The sequence below is a fragment of the Symphalangus syndactylus genome, chromosome 22, assembly GCF_028878055.3.
Source record: "Symphalangus syndactylus isolate Jambi chromosome 22, NHGRI_mSymSyn1-v2.1_pri, whole genome shotgun sequence".
Lineage (NCBI taxonomy): Eukaryota > Metazoa > Chordata > Mammalia > Primates > Hylobatidae > Symphalangus > Symphalangus syndactylus.
Window position 1 is genome coordinate 77,751,280 of NC_072444.2, and position 16,179 is coordinate 77,767,458.

The window sequence follows — 16,179 nt, forward strand, 5'->3', positions numbered from 1 at the left end:
CTAACAGAGTTGAACCTTACTTTTGATTGAGCCGTTCTGAAACACTCTTTCTGTAGAAACTGCAATTGGACATGCTAAGCGCTAAGAGGCCTATATTGGGAAAAAGAATATCTTCAAATAAAAACTACACAGATGCATTCTGTGAAACTTATTTCTGATCTGTAAATTCAGTTAACAGAGATAAAACATATTTTTGATTGAGCAGTTATGAAACACTCTTTTTGTAGAAAATGCAAGTGGAGATTCGGAGCGCTAAGAGGGTAATAGTGGAAAAAGGAATGTCTTCAAATATAAACTACACAGAATCATTCGGTGAAACTTCTTTCTGATCTGTGCATGCAGCTAACAGAGTTAAACCATACTTTTGATTGAGCAGATCTGAACACTCTTTCTGTAGAAAATGCAACTGGACATTTGGAGCGCTAAGAGAGTAGTAGTGGAAAAAGGAATATATTCAAATATAAACTACACAGAAGCATTGTGTGAAACTTCTTTCTGTTCTGTGCATTCAACTAACAGACTTGAACCTTACTTTTGATTGAGCCTTTCTGAAACACTCTTTCTGTAGAAACTGCAATTGGACATTCTGAGCGCTAAGAGGCCTATATTGGGAAAAATAATATCTTCAAATAAAAACTACACAGAAGCATTGTGTGAAACTTATTTCTGATATGTTCATTAAGCTAACAGAGTTAAACCATACATTTGATTGCGCAGTTCTGAACACTCTTTCTGTAGAAAATGCAAGTGGACATTCGGAGCGCTAAGAGGGTAATAGTGGAAAAAGGAATATATTCAAATATAAACTACACAGTAGCATTCTGTGAAACTTCTTTCTGTTCTGTGCATTCAACTAACAGAGTTGAACCTTACTTTTGATTGAGCCGTTCTGAAACACTCTTTCTGTAGAAACTGCAATTGGACATGCTAAATGCTAAGAGGCCTACATTGGGAAAAAGGATATCTTCAAATAAAAACTACACAGATGCATTCTGTGAAACTTATTTCTCATCTGTAAATTCAGTTAACAGAGATAAAACATATTTTTGATTGAGCAGTTATGAAACACTCTTTTTGTAGAAAATGCAAGTGGAGATTCGGAGCACTAAGAGGGTAATAGTGGAAAAAGGAAAGTCTTCAAATATAAACTACACAGAATCATTCGGTGAAACTTCTTTCTGATCTGTGCATTCAGCTAACAGAGTTAAACCATACTTTTGATTGAGCAGATCTGAACACTCTTTCTGTACAAAATGCAACTGGACATTTGGAGCGCTAAGAGCCTAGTAGTGGAAAAAGGAATATATTCAAATATAAACTACACAGAAGCATTCTGTGAAACTTCTTTCTGATCTGAGCACTCAGCTAACAGAGTTAAACCATACTTTTGATTGAGCAGTTTTGAAACACTCTGTCTGTAGAAAATGCAACTGGACATTCGTAGCGCTAAGTGGGTAATAGTGGAAAAAAGAATATGTTCAAATATAAACTACACAGAAGCATTGTATGAAACTTCTTTCTGTTCTGTGCATTCAACTAACAGAGTTGAACCTTACTTTTGATTGAGCCGTTCTGAAACACTCTTTCTGTAGAAACTGCAATTGGACATTCTGAGCGCTAAGAGGCCTATATTGGGAAAAATAATATCTTCAAATAAAAACTACACAGAAGCATTGTGTGAAACATTTTTCTGATATGTTCATTAAGCTAACAGAGTTAAACCATACTTTTGATTGCGCAGTTCTGAACACTCTTTCTGTAGAAAATGCAAGTGGACATTCGGAGCGCTAAGAGGGTAGTAGTGGAAAAAGGAATATATTCAAATATAAACTACACAGTAGCATTCTGTGAAACTTCTTTCTGTTCTGTGCATTCAACTAACAGAGTTGAAGCTTACTTTTGATTGAGCCGTTCTGAATCACTCTTTCTGTAGAAACTGCAATTTTACATGCTAAGCGCTAAGAGGCCTACATTGGGAAAAAGAATATCTTCAAATAAAAACTACACAGATGCATTCTGTGAAACTTATTTCTGATCTGTAAATTCAGTTAACAGAGATAAAACATATTTTTGATTGAGCAGTTATGAAACACTCTTTTTTAGAAAATGCAAGTGGAGATTCGGAGCGCTAAGAGGGTAATAGTGGAAAAAGGAATGTCTTCAAATATAAACTACACAGAATCATTCGGTGAAACTTCTTTCTGATCTGTGCATTCAGCTAACAGAGTTAAACCATACTTTTGATTGAGCAGATCTGAACACTCTTTCTGTAGAAAATGCAACTGGACATTTGGAGCGCTAAGAGCGTAGTAGTGGAAAAAGGAATATATTCAAATATAAACTACACAGAAGCATTCTGTGAAACTTCTTTCTGATCTGAGCATTCAGCTAACAGAGTTAAACCATACTTTTGATTGAGCAGTTTTGAAACACTCTGTCTGTAGAAAATGCAACTGGACATTCGTAGCGCTAAGTGGTTAATAGTGGAAAAAAGAATATGTTCAAATATAAACTACACAGAAGCATTGTATGAAAATTCTTTCTGTTCTGTGCATTCAACTAACAGAGTTGAACCTTACTTTTGATTGAGCCGTTCTGAAACACTCTTTCTGTAGAAACTGCAATTGGACATTCTGAGCGCTAAGAGGCCTATATTGGGAAAAAGAATGTCTACAAATAAAAACTACACAGAAGAATTGTGTGAAACTTCTTTCTGTTCTGTTTGTTCAACTAAAAGAGTTGAACCTTAGTTTTGATTGAGCCGTTCTGAAACACTCTTTCTGTAGAAAATACAAGTGGAGATTCGGAGCGCTAAGAGGGTAATAGTGGAAAAGGAATGTCTCCAAATATAAACTACACAGAATCATTCTGTGAAACTTCTTTCTGATCTGTGCATTCAGCTAACAGAGTTAAACCATACTTTTGATTGAGCAGATCTGAACACTCTTTCTGTAGAAAATGCAACTGGACATTTGGAGCGCTAAGAGAGTAGTAGTGGAAAAAGGAATATATTCAAATATAAACTACACAGAAGCATTCTGTGAAACTTCTTTCTGATCTGAGCATTCAGCTAACAGAGGTAAACCATACTTTTGATTGAGCGGTTTTGAAACACTCTGTCTGTAGAAAATGCAACTGGACATTCGTAGCGCTAAGTGGGTAATAGTGGAAAAAAGAATATGTTCAAATATAAACTACACAGAAGCATTGTATGAAACTTCTTTCTGTTCTGTGCATTCAACTAACAGAGTTGAACCTTACTTTTGATTGAGGCTTTCTGAAACACTCTTTCTGTAGAAACTGCAATTGGACATTCTGAGCGCTAAGAGGCCTATATTGGGAAAAATAATATCTTCAAATAAAAACTACACAGAAGCATTGTGTGAAACTTATTTCTGATATGTTGATTAAGCTAACAGAGTTAAACCATACTTTTGATTGCGCAGTTCTGAACACTCTTTCTGTAGAAAATGCAAGTGGACATTCGGAGCGCTAAGAGGGTAATAGTGGAAAAAGGAATATATTCAAATATAAACTACACAGTAGCATTCTGTGAAAATTCTTTCTGTTCTGTGCATTCAACTAACAGAGTTGAACCTTACTTTTGATTGAGCCGTTCTGAAACACTCTTTCTGTAGAAACTGCATTTGGACATGCTAAGCGCTAAGAGGCGTACATTGGGAAAAAGAATATCTTCAAATAAAAAATACACAGATGCATTCTGTGAAACTTATTTCTGATCTGTAAATTCAGTTAACAGAAATAAAACATATTTTTGATTGAGCAGTTATGAAACACTATTTTGTAGAAAATGCAAGTGGAGATGCGGAGCGCTAAGAGGGTAAAAGGGGAAAAAGGAATGTCTTCAAATATAAACTACACAGAATCATTCGGTGAAACTTCTTTCTGATCTGTGCATTCAGCTAACAGAGTTAAACCATACTTTTGATTGAGCAGATCTGAACACTCTTTCTGTAGAAAATGCAAATGGACATTTGGAGCGCTAAGAGCGTAGTAGTGGAAAAAGGAATATATTCAAATATAAACTACACAGAAGCATTCTGTGAAACTTCTTTCTGATCTGAGCATTCAGCTAACAGAGTTAAACCATACTTTTGATTGAGCAGTTTTGAAACACTCTGTCTGTAGAAAATGCAACTGGACATTCGTAGCGCTAAGTGGGTAATAGTGGAAAAAAGAATATGTACAAATATAAACTACACAGAAGCATTGTATGAAACTTCTTTCTGTTCTGTGCATTCAACTAACAGAGTTGAACCTTACTTTTGATTGAGCCGTTCTGAAACACTCTTTCTGTAGAAACTGCAATTGGACATTCTGAGCGCTAAGAGGCCTATATTGGGAAAAAGAATGTCTACAAATAAAAACTACACAGAAGAATTGTGTGAAACTTCTTTCTGTTCTGTTTGTTCAACTAAAAGAGTTGAACCTTAGTTTTGATTGAGCCGTTCTGAAACACTCTTTCTGTAGAAAATGCAAGTGGAGATTCGGAGCGCTAAGAGGGTAATAGTGGAAAAGGAATGTCTCCAAATATAAACTACACAGAATCATTCTGTGAAACTTCTTTCTGATCTGTGCATTCAGCTAACAGAGTTAAACCATACTTTTGATTGAGCAGATCTGAACACTCTTTCTGTAGAAAATGCAACTGGACATTTGGAGCGCTAAGAGAGTAGTAGCGGAAAAAGGAATATATTCAAATATAAACTACACAGAAGCATTCTGTGAAACTTCTTTCTGATCTGAGCATTCAGCTAACAGAGTTAAACCATACTTTTGATTGAGCAGTTTTGAAACACTCTGTCTGTAGAAAATGCAACTGGACATTCGTAGCGCTAAGTGGGTAATAGTGGAAAAAAGAATATGTTCAAATATAAACTACACAGAAGCATTGTATGAAACTTCTTTCTGTTCTGTGCATTCAACTAACAGAGTTGAACCTTACTTTTGATTGAGCCTTTCTGAAACACTCTTTCTGTAGAAACTGCAATTGGACATTCTGAGCACTAAGAGGCCTATATTGGGAAAAATAATATCTTCAAATAAAAACTACACAGAAGCATTGTGTGAAACTTATTACTGATATGTTCATTAAGCTAACAGAGTTAAACCATACTTTTGATTGCGCAGTTCTGAACACTCTTTCTGTAGAAAATGCAAATGGACATTCGGAGCGCTAAGAGGGTAACACTGGAAAAAGGAATATATTCAAATATAAACTACACAGTATCATTCTGTGAAAATTCTTTCTGTTCTGTGCATTCAACTAACAGAGTTGAACCTTACTTTTGATTGACCGTTCTGAAACACTCTTTCTGTAGAAACTGCAATTGGACATGCTAAGCGCTAAGAGGCCTATATTGGGAAAAAGAATATCTTCAAATAAAAACTACACAGATGCATTCTGTGGAACTTATTTCTGATCTGTAAATTTAGTTAACAGAGATAAAACATATTTTTGATTGAGCAGTTATGAAACACTCTTTTTGTAGAAAATGCAAGTGGAGATTCGGAGCGCTAAGAGGGTAATAGTGGAAAAAGGAATGTCTTCAAATATAAACTACACAGAATCATTCGGTGAAACTTCTTTCTGATCTGTGCATGCAGCTAACAGAGTTAAACCATACTTTTGATTGAGCAGATCTGAACACTCTTTCTGTAGAAAATGCAACTGGACATTTGGAGCGCTAAGAGCGTAGTAGTGGAAAAAGGAATATATTCAAATATAAACTACACAGAAGCATTCGGTGAAACTTCTTTCTGATCTGTGCATTCAGCTAACAGAGTTAAAACATACTTTTGATTGAGGAGATCTGAACACTCTTTCTGTAGAAAATGCAACTGGACATTTGAAGCGCTAAGACCGTAGTAGTGGAAAAAGGAATATATTCAAATATAAACTACACAGAAGCATTCTGTGAAACTTTTTTGTGATCTGAGCATTCAGCTAACAGAGTTAAACCTTACTTTTGATTGAGCAGTTTTGAAACACTCTGTCTGTAGAAAATGCAACTGGACATTCGTAGCGCTAAGTGGGTAATAGTGGAAAAAAGAATATGTTCAAATATAAACTACACAGAAGCATTGTATGAAACTTCTTTCTGTTCTGTGCATTCAACTAACAGAGTTGAACCTTACTTCTGATTGAGCCGTTCTGAAACACTCTTTCTGTAGAAACTGCAATTGGACATTCTGAGCGCTAAGAGGCCTATATTGGGAAAAAGAATGTCTACAAATAAAAACTACACAGAAGAATTGTGTGAAACTTCTTTCTGTTCTATTTGTTCAACTAAAAGAGTTGAACCTTAGTTTTGATTGAGCCGTTCTGAAACACTCTTTCTTTAGAAAATGCAAGTGGACATTCGGAGCGCTAAGAGGGTAAAAGTGGAAAAAGGAATGTCTCCAAATATAAACTACACAGAATCATTCTGTGAAACTTCTTTCTGATCTGTGCATTCAGCTAACAGAGTTAAACAATATTTTAATTGAGCAGATCTGAACACACTTTCTGTAGAAAATGCAAATGGACATTTGGAGCGCTAAGAGAGTAGTAGTGGAAAAAGGAATATATTCAAATATAAACTACACAGAAGCATTCTGTGAAACTTCTTTCTGATCTGAGCATTCAGCTAACAGAGTTAAACCATACTTTTGATTGAGCAGTTTTGAAACACTCTGTCTGTAGAAAATGCAACTGGACATTCGTAGCGCTAAGTGGGTAATAGTGGAAAAAAAAATATGTTCAAATATAAACTACACAGAAGCATTGTATGAAACTTCTTTCTGTTCTGTGCATTCAACTAACAGAGTTGAACCTGACTTTTGATTGAGCCTTTCTGAAACACTCTTTCTGTAGAAACTGCAATTGGACATTCTGAGCGCTAAGAGGCCTATATTGGGAAAAATAATATCTTCAAATAAAAACTACACAGAAGCATTGTGTGAAACTTATTTCTGATATGTTCATTAAGCTAACAGAGTTAAACCATGCTTTTGATTGCGCAGTTCTGAACACTCTTTCTGTAGAAAATGCAAGTGGACATTCGGAGCGCTAAGAGGGTAATAGTGGAAAAAGGAATATATTCAAATATAAACTACACAGTAGCATTCTATGAAAATTCTTTCTGTTCTGTGCGTTCAACTAACAGAGTTGAACCTTACTTTTGATTGAGCCGTTCTGAAACACTCTTTCTGTAGAAACTGCAATTGGACATGCTAAGCGCTAAGAGGCCTACATTGGGAAAAAGAATATCTTCAAATAAAAACTACACAGATGCATTCTGTGAAACTTATTTCTGATCTGTAAATTCAGTTAACAGAGATAAAATATATTTTTGATTGAGCAGTTATGAAACACTCTTTTTGTAGAAAATGCAAGTGGAGATTCGGAGCGCTAAGAGGGTAATAGTGGAAAAAGCAATGTCTTCAAATATAAACTACACAGAATCATTCGGTGAAACTTCTTTCTGATCTGTGCATTCAGCTAACAGAGTTAAACCATACTTTTGATTGAGCAGATCTGAACACTCTTTCTGTAGAAAATGCAACTGGACATTTGGAGCGCTAAGAGCGTAGTAGTGGAAAAAGGAATATATTCAAACATAAACTACACAGAAGCATTCTGTGAAACTTCTTTCTGATCTGAGCATTCAGCTAACAGAGTTAAAACATACTTTTGATTGACCAGTTTTGAAACACTGTGTCTGTAGAAAATGCAACTGGACATTCGTAGCGCTAAGTGGGTAATAGTGGAAAAAAGAATATGTTCAAATATAAACTACACAGAAGCATTGTATGAAACTTCTTTCTGTTCTGTGCATTCAACTAACAGAGTTGAACCTTACTTTTGATTGAGCCGTTCTGAAACACTCTTTCTGTAGAAACTGCAATTGGACATTCTGAGCGGTAAGAGGCCTATATTGGGAAAAAGAATGTCTACAAATAAAAACTACACAGAAGAATTGTGTGAAACTTCTTTCTGTTCTGTTTGTTCAACTAAAAGCGTTGAACCTTACTTTTGATTGAGCCGTTTTGAAACACTCTTTCTGTAGAAACTGCAATTGGACATTCTGAGCGCTAAGAGGCCTATATTGGGAAAAAGAATGTCTACAAATAAAAACTACACAGAAGAATTGTGTGAAACTTCTTTCTGTTCTGTTTGTTCAACTAAAAGAGTTGAACCTTAGTTTTGATTGAGCCGTTCTGAAACACTCTTTCTGTAGAAAATGCAAGTGGAGATTCGGATCGCTAAGAGGGTAATAGTGGAAAAAGGAATGTCTCCAAATATAAACTACACAGAATCATTCTGTGAAACTTCTTTCTGATCTGTGCATTCAGCTAACAGAGTTAAACCATACTTTTGATTGAGCAGATCTGAACACTCTTTCTGTAGAAAATGCAACTGGACATTTGGAGCGCTAAGAGAGTAGTAGTGGAAAAAGGAATATATTCAAATATAAACTACACAGAAGCATTCTGTGAAACTTCTTTCTGACCTGAGCATTCAGCTAACAGAGTTAAACCATACTTTTGATTGAGCAGTTTTGAAACACTCTGTCTGTAGAGAATGCAACTGGACATTCGTAGCGCTAACTGGGTAATAGTGGAAAAAAGAATATGTTCAAATATAAACTACACAGAAGCATTGTATGAAACTTCTTTCTGTTCTGTGCATTCAACTAACAGAGTTGAACCTTACTTTTCATTGAGCCTTTCTGAAACACTCTTTCTGTAGAAACTGCAATTGGACATTCTGAGCGCTAAGAGGCCTATATTGGGAAAAATAATATCTTCAAATAAAACTACACAGAAGCATTGTGTGAAACTTATTTCTGATATGTTCATTAAGCTAACAGAGTTAAACCATACTTTTGATTGCGCAGTTCTGAACACTCTTTCTGTAGAAAATGCAAGTGGACATTCGGAGCGCTAAGAGGGTAATAGTGGAAAAAGGAATATATTCAAATATAAACTACACAGTAGCATTCTGTGAAACTTCTTTCTGTTCTGTGCATTCAACTAACAGAGTTGAACTTTACTTTTGATTGAGCCGTTCTGAAACACTCTTTCTGTAGAAACTGCAATTGGACATGCTAAGCGCTAAGAGGCCTACATTGGGAAAAAGAATATCTTCAAATAAAAACTACACAGATGCATTCTGTGAAACTTATTTCTCATCTGTAAATTCAGTTAACAGAGATAAAACATATTTTTGATTGAGCAGTTATGAAACCCTCTTTTTGTAGAAAATGCAAGTGGAGATTCGGAGCACTAAGAGGGTAATAGTGGAAAAAGGAATGTCTTCAAATATAAACTACACAGAATCATTCGGTGAAACTTCTTTCTGATCTGTGCATTCAGCTAACAGAGTTAAACCATACTTTTGATTGAGCAGATCTGAACACTCTTTCTGTAGAAAATGCAACTGGACATTTGGAGCGCTAAGAGCGTAGTAGTGGAAAAAGGAATATATTCAAATATAAACTACACAGAAGCATTCTGTGAAACTTCTTTCTGTTCTGTGCATTCAACTAACAGACTTGAACCTTACTTTTGATTGAGCCTTTCTGAAACACTCTTTCTGTAGAAACTGCAATTGGACATTCTGAGCGCTAAGAGGCCTATATTGGGAAAAATAATATCTTCAAATAAAAACTACACAGAAGCATTGTGTGAAACTTATTTCTGATATGTTCATTAAGCTAACAGAGTTAAACCATACATTTGATTGCGCAGTTCTGAACACTCTTTCTGTAGAAAATGCAAGTGGACATTCGGAGCGCTAAGAGGGTAATAGTGGAAAAAGGAATATATTCAAATATAAACTACACAGTAGCATTCTGTGAAACTTCTTTCTGTTCTGTGCATTCAACTAACAGAGTTGAACCTTACTTTTGATTGAGCCGTTCTGAAACACTCTTTCTGTAGAAACTGCAATTGGACATGCTAAATGCTAAGAGGCCTACTTTGGGAAAAAGGATATCTTCAAATAAAAACTACACAGATGCATTCTGTGAAACTTATTTCTCATCTGTAAATTCAGTTAACAGAGATAAAACATATTTTTGATTGAGCAGTTATGAAACACTCTTTTTGTAGAAAATGCAAGTGGAGATTCGGAGCACTAAGAGGGTAATAGTGGAAAAAGGAAAGTCTTCAAATATAAACTACACAGAATCATTCGGTGAAACTTCTTTCTGATCTGTGCATTCAGCTAACAGAGTTAAACCATACTTTTGATTGAGCAGATCTGAACACTCTTTCTGTACAAAATGCAACTGGACATTTGGAGCGCTAAGAGCCTAGTAGTGGAAAAAGGAATATATTCAAATATAAACTACACAGAAGCATTCTGTGAAACTTCTTTCTGATCTGAGCACTCAGCTAACAGAGTTAAACCATACTTTTGATTGAGCAGTTTTGAAACACTCTGTCTGTAGAAAATGCAACTGGACATTCGTAGCGCTAAGTGGGTAATAGTGGAAAAAAGAATATGTTCAAATATAAACTACACAGAAGCATTGTATGAAACTTCTTTCTGTTCTGTGCATTCAACTAACAGAGTTGAACCTTACTTTTGATTGAGCCGTTCTGAAACACTCTTTCTGTAGAAACTGCAATTGGACATTCTGAGCGCTAAGAGGCCTATATTGGGAAAAATAATATCTTCAAATAAAAACTACACAGAAGCATTGTGTGAAACATTTTTCTGATATGTTCATTAAGCTAACAGAGTTAAACCATACTTTTGATTGCGCAGTTCTGAACACTCTTTCTGTAGAAAATGCAAGTGGACATTCGGAGCGCTAAGAGGGTAGTAGTGGAAAAAGGAATATATTCAAATATAAACTACACAGTAGCATTCTGTGAAACTTCTTTCTGTTCTGTGCATTCAACTAACAGAGTTGAAGCTTACTTTTGATTGAGCCGTTCTGAATCACTCTTTCTGTAGAAACTGCAATTTTACATGCTAAGCGCTAAGAGGCCTACATTGGGAAAAAGAATATCTTCAAATAAAAACTACACAGATGCATTCTGTGAAACTTATTTCTGATCTGTAAATTCAGTTAACAGAGATAAAACATATTTTTGATTGAGCAGTTATGAAACACTCTTTTTTAGAAAATGCAAGTGGAGATTCGGAGCGCTAAGAGGGTAATAGTGGAAAAAGGAATGTCTTCAAATATAAACTACACAGAATCATTCGGTGAAACTTCTTTCTGATCTGTGCATTCAGCTAACAGAGTTAAACCATACTTTTGATTGAGCAGATCTGAACACTCTTTCTGTAGAAAATGCAACTGGACATTTGGAGCGCTAAGAGCGTAGTAGTGGAAAAAGGAATATATTCAAATATAAACTACACAGAAGCATTCTGTGAAACTTCTTTCTGATCTGAGCATTCAGCTAACAGAGTTAAACCATACTTTTGATTGAGCAGTTTTGAAACACTCTGTCTGTAGAAAATGCAACTGGACATTCGTAGCGCTAAGTGGTTAATAGTGGAAAAAAGAATATGTTCAAATATAAACTACACAGAAGCATTGTATGAAAATTCTTTCTGTTCTGTGCATTCAACTAACAGAGTTGAACCTTACTTTTGATTGAGCCGTTCTGAAACACTCTTTCTGTAGAAACTGCAATTGGACATTCTGAGCGCTAAGAGGCCTATATTGGGAAAAAGAATGTCTACAAATAAAAACTACACAGAAGAATTGTGTGAAACTTCTTTCTGTTCTGTTTGTTCAACTAAAAGAGTTGAACCTTAGTTTTGATTGAGCCGTTCTGAAACACTCTTTCTGTAGAAAATACAAGTGGAGATTCGGAGCGCTAAGAGGGTAATAGTGGAAAAGGAATGTCTCCAAATATAAACTACACAGAATCATTCTGTGAAACTTCTTTCTGATCTGTGCATTCAGCTAACAGAGTTAAACCATACTTTTGATTGAGCAGATCTGAACACTCTTTCTGTAGAAAATGCAACTGGACATTTGGAGCGCTAAGAGAGTAGTAGTGGAAAAAGGAATATATTCAAATATAAACTACACAGAAGCATTCTGTGAAACTTCTTTCTGATCTGAGCATTCAGCTAACAGAGGTAAACCATACTTTTGATTGAGCGGTTTTGAAACACTCTGTCTGTAGAAAATGCAACTGGACATTCGTAGCGCTAAGTGGGTAATAGTGGAAAAAAGAATATGTTCAAATATAAACTACACAGAAGCATTGTATGAAACTTCTTTCTGTTCTGTGCATTCAACTAACAGAGTTGAACCTTACTTTTGATTGAGGCTTTCTGAAACACTCTTTCTGTAGAAACTGCAATTGGACATTCTGAGCGCTAAGAGGCCTATATTGGGAAAAATAATATCTTCAAATAAAAACTACACAGAAGCATTGTGTGAAACTTATTTCTGATATGTTGATTAAGCTAACAGAGTTAAACCATACTTTTGATTGCGCAGTTCTGAACACTCTTTCTGTAGAAAATGCAAGTGGACATTCGGAGCGCTAAGAGGGTAATAGTGGAAAAAGGAATATATTCAAATATAAACTACACAGTAGCATTCTGTGAAAATTCTTTCTGTTCTGTGCATTCAACTAACAGAGTTGAACCTTACTTTTGATTGAGCCGTTCTGAAACACTCTTTCTGTAGAAACTGCAATTGGACATGCTAAGCGCTAAGAGGCGTACATTGGGAAAAAGAATATCTTCAAATAAAAAATACACAGATGCATTCTGTGAAACTTATTTCTGATCTGTAAATTCAGTTAACAGAAATAAAACATATTTTTGATTGAGCAGTTATGAAACACTATTTTGTAGAAAATGCAAGTGGAGATTCGGAGCGCTAAGAGGGTAAAAGGGGAAAAAGGAATGTCTTCAAATATAAACTACACAGAATCATTCGGTGAAACTTCTTTCTGATCTGTGCATTCAGCTAACAGAGTTAAACCATACTTTTGATTGAGCAGATCTGAACACTCTTTCTGTAGAAAATGCAAATGGACATTTGGAGCGCTAAGAGCGTAGTAGTGGAAAAAGGAATATATTCAAATATAAACTACACAGAAGCATTCTGTGAAACTTCTTTCTGATCTGAGCATTCAGCTAACAGAGTTAAACCATACTTTTGATTGAGCAGTTTTGAAACACTCTGTCTGTAGAAAATGCAACTGGACATTCGTAGCGCTAAGTGGGTAATAGTGGAAAAAAGAATATGTACAAATATAAACTACACAGAAGCATTGTATGAAACTTCTTTCTGTTCTGTGCATTCAACTAACAGAGTTGAACCTTACTTTTGATTGAGCCGTTCTGAAACACTCTTTCTGTAGAAACTGCAATTGGACATTCTGAGCGCTAAGAGGCCTATATTGGGAAAAAGAATGTCTACAAATAAAAACTACACAGAAGAATTGTGTGAAACTTCTTTCTGTTCTGTTTGTTCAACTAAAAGAGTTGAACCTTAGTTTTGATTGAGCCGTTCTGAAACACTCTTTCTGTAGAAAATGCAAGTGGAGATTCGGAGCGCTAAGAGGGTAATAGTGGAAAAGGAATGTCTCCAAATATAAACTACACAGAATCATTCTGTGAAACTTCTTTCTGATCTGTGCATTCAGCTAACAGAGTTAAACCATACTTTTGATTGAGCAGATCTGAACACTCTTTCTGTAGAAAATGCAACTGGACATTTGGAGCGCTAAGAGAGTAGTAGCGGAAAAAGGAATATATTCAAATATAAACTACACAGAAGCATTCTGTGAAACTTCTTTCTGATCTGAGCATTCAGCTAACAGAGTTAAACCATACTTTTGATTGAGCAGTTTTGAAACACTCTGTCTGTAGAAAATGCAACTGGACATTCGTAGCGCTAAGTGGGTAATAGTGGAAAAAAGAATATGTTCAAATATAAACTACACAGAAGCATTGTATGAAACTTCTTTCTGTTCTGTGCATTCAACTAACAGAGTTGAACCTTACTTTTGATTGAGCCTTTCTGAAACACTCTTTCTGTAGAAACTGCAATTGGTCATTCTGAGCACTAAGAGGCCTATATTGGGAAAAATAATATCTTCAAATAAAAACTACACAGAAGCATTGTGTGAAACTTATTACTGATATGTTCATTAAGCTAACAGAGTTAAACCATACTTTTGATTGCGCAGTTCTGAACACTCTTTCTGTAGAAAATGCAAATGGACATTCGGAGCGCTAAGAGGGTAACACTGGAAAAAGGAATATATTCAAATATAAACTACACAGTATCATTCTGTGAAAATTCTTTCTGTTCTGTGCATTCAACTAACAGAGTTGAACCTTACTTTTGATTGACCGTTCTGAAACACTCTTTCTGTAGAAACTGCAATTGGACATGCTAAGCGCTAAGAGGCCTATATTGGGAAAAAGAATATCTTCAAATAAAAACTACACAGATGCATTCTGTGGAACTTATTTCTGATCTGTAAATTTAGTTAACAGAGATAAAACATATTTTTGATTGAGCAGTTATGAAACACTCTTTTTGTAGAAAATGCAAGTGGAGATTCGGAGCGCTAAGAGGGTAATAGTGGAAAAAGGAATGTCTTCAAATATAAACTACACAGAATCATTCGGTGAAACTTCTTTCTGATCTGTGCATGCAGCTAACAGAGTTAAACCATACTTTTGATTGAGCAGATCTGAACACTCTTTCTGTAGAAAATGCAACTGGACATTTGGAGCGCTAAGAGCGTAGTAGTGGAAAAAGGAATATATTCAAATATAAACTACACAGAAGCATTCGGTGAAACTTCTTTCTGATCTGTGCATTCAGCTAACAGAGTTAAAACATACTTTTGATTGAGGAGATCTGAACACTCTTTCTGTAGAAAATGCAACTGGACATTTGAAGCGCTAAGACCGTAGTAGTGGAAAAAGGAATATATTCAAATATAAACTACACAGAAGCATTCTGTGAAACTTTTTTGTGATCTGAGCATTCAGCTAACAGAGTTAAACCTTACTTTTGATTGAGCAGTTTTGAAACACTCTGTCTGTAGAAAATGCAACTGGACATTCGTAGCGCTAAGTGGGTAATAGTGGAAAAAAGAATATGTTCAAATATAAACTACACAGAAGCATTGTATGAAACTTCTTTCTGTTCTGTGCATTCAACTAACAGAGTTGAACCTTACTTCTGATTGAGCCGTTCTGAAACACTCTTTCTGTAGAAACTGCAATTGGACATTCTGAGCGCTAAGAGGCCTATATTGGGAAAAAGAATGTCTACAAATAAAAACTACACAGAAGAATTGTGTGAAACTTCTTTCTGTTCTATTTGTTCAACTAAAAGAGTTGAACCTTAGTTTTGATTGAGCCGTTCTGAAACACTCTTTCTTTAGAAAATGCAAGTGGACATTCGGAGCGCTAAGAGGGTAAAAGTGGAAAAAGGAATGTCTCCAAATATAAACTACACAGAATCATTCTGTGAAACTTCTTTCTGATCTGTGCATTCAGCTAACAGAGTTAAACAATATTTTAATTGAGCAGATCTGAACACACTTTCTGTAGAAAATGCAAATGGACATTTGGAGCGCTAAGAGAGTAGTAGTGGAAAAAGGAATATATTCAAATATAAACTACACAGAAGCATTCTGTGAAACTTCTTTCTGATCTGAGCATTCAGCTAACAGAGTTAAACCATACTTTTGATTGAGCAGTTTTGAAACACTCTGTCTGTAGAAAATGCAACTGGACATTCGTAGCGCTAAGTGGGTAATAGTGGAAAAAAAAATATGTTCAAATATAAACTACACAGAAGCATTGTATGAAACTTCTTTCTGTTCTGTGCATTCAACTAACAGAGTTGAACCTGACTTTTGATTGAGCCTTTCTGAAACACTCTTTCTGTAGAAACTGCAATTGGACATTCTGAGCGCTAAGAGGCCTATATTGGGAAAAATAATATCTTCAAATAAAAACTACACAGAAGCATTGTGTGAAACTTATTTCTGATATGTTCATTAAGCTAACAGAGTTAAACCATGCTTTTGATTGCGCAGTTCTGAACACTCTTTCTGTAGAAAATGCAAGTGGACATTCGGAGCGCTAAGAGGGTAATAGTGGAAAAAGGAATATATTCAAATATAAACTACACAGTAGCATTCTATGAAAAT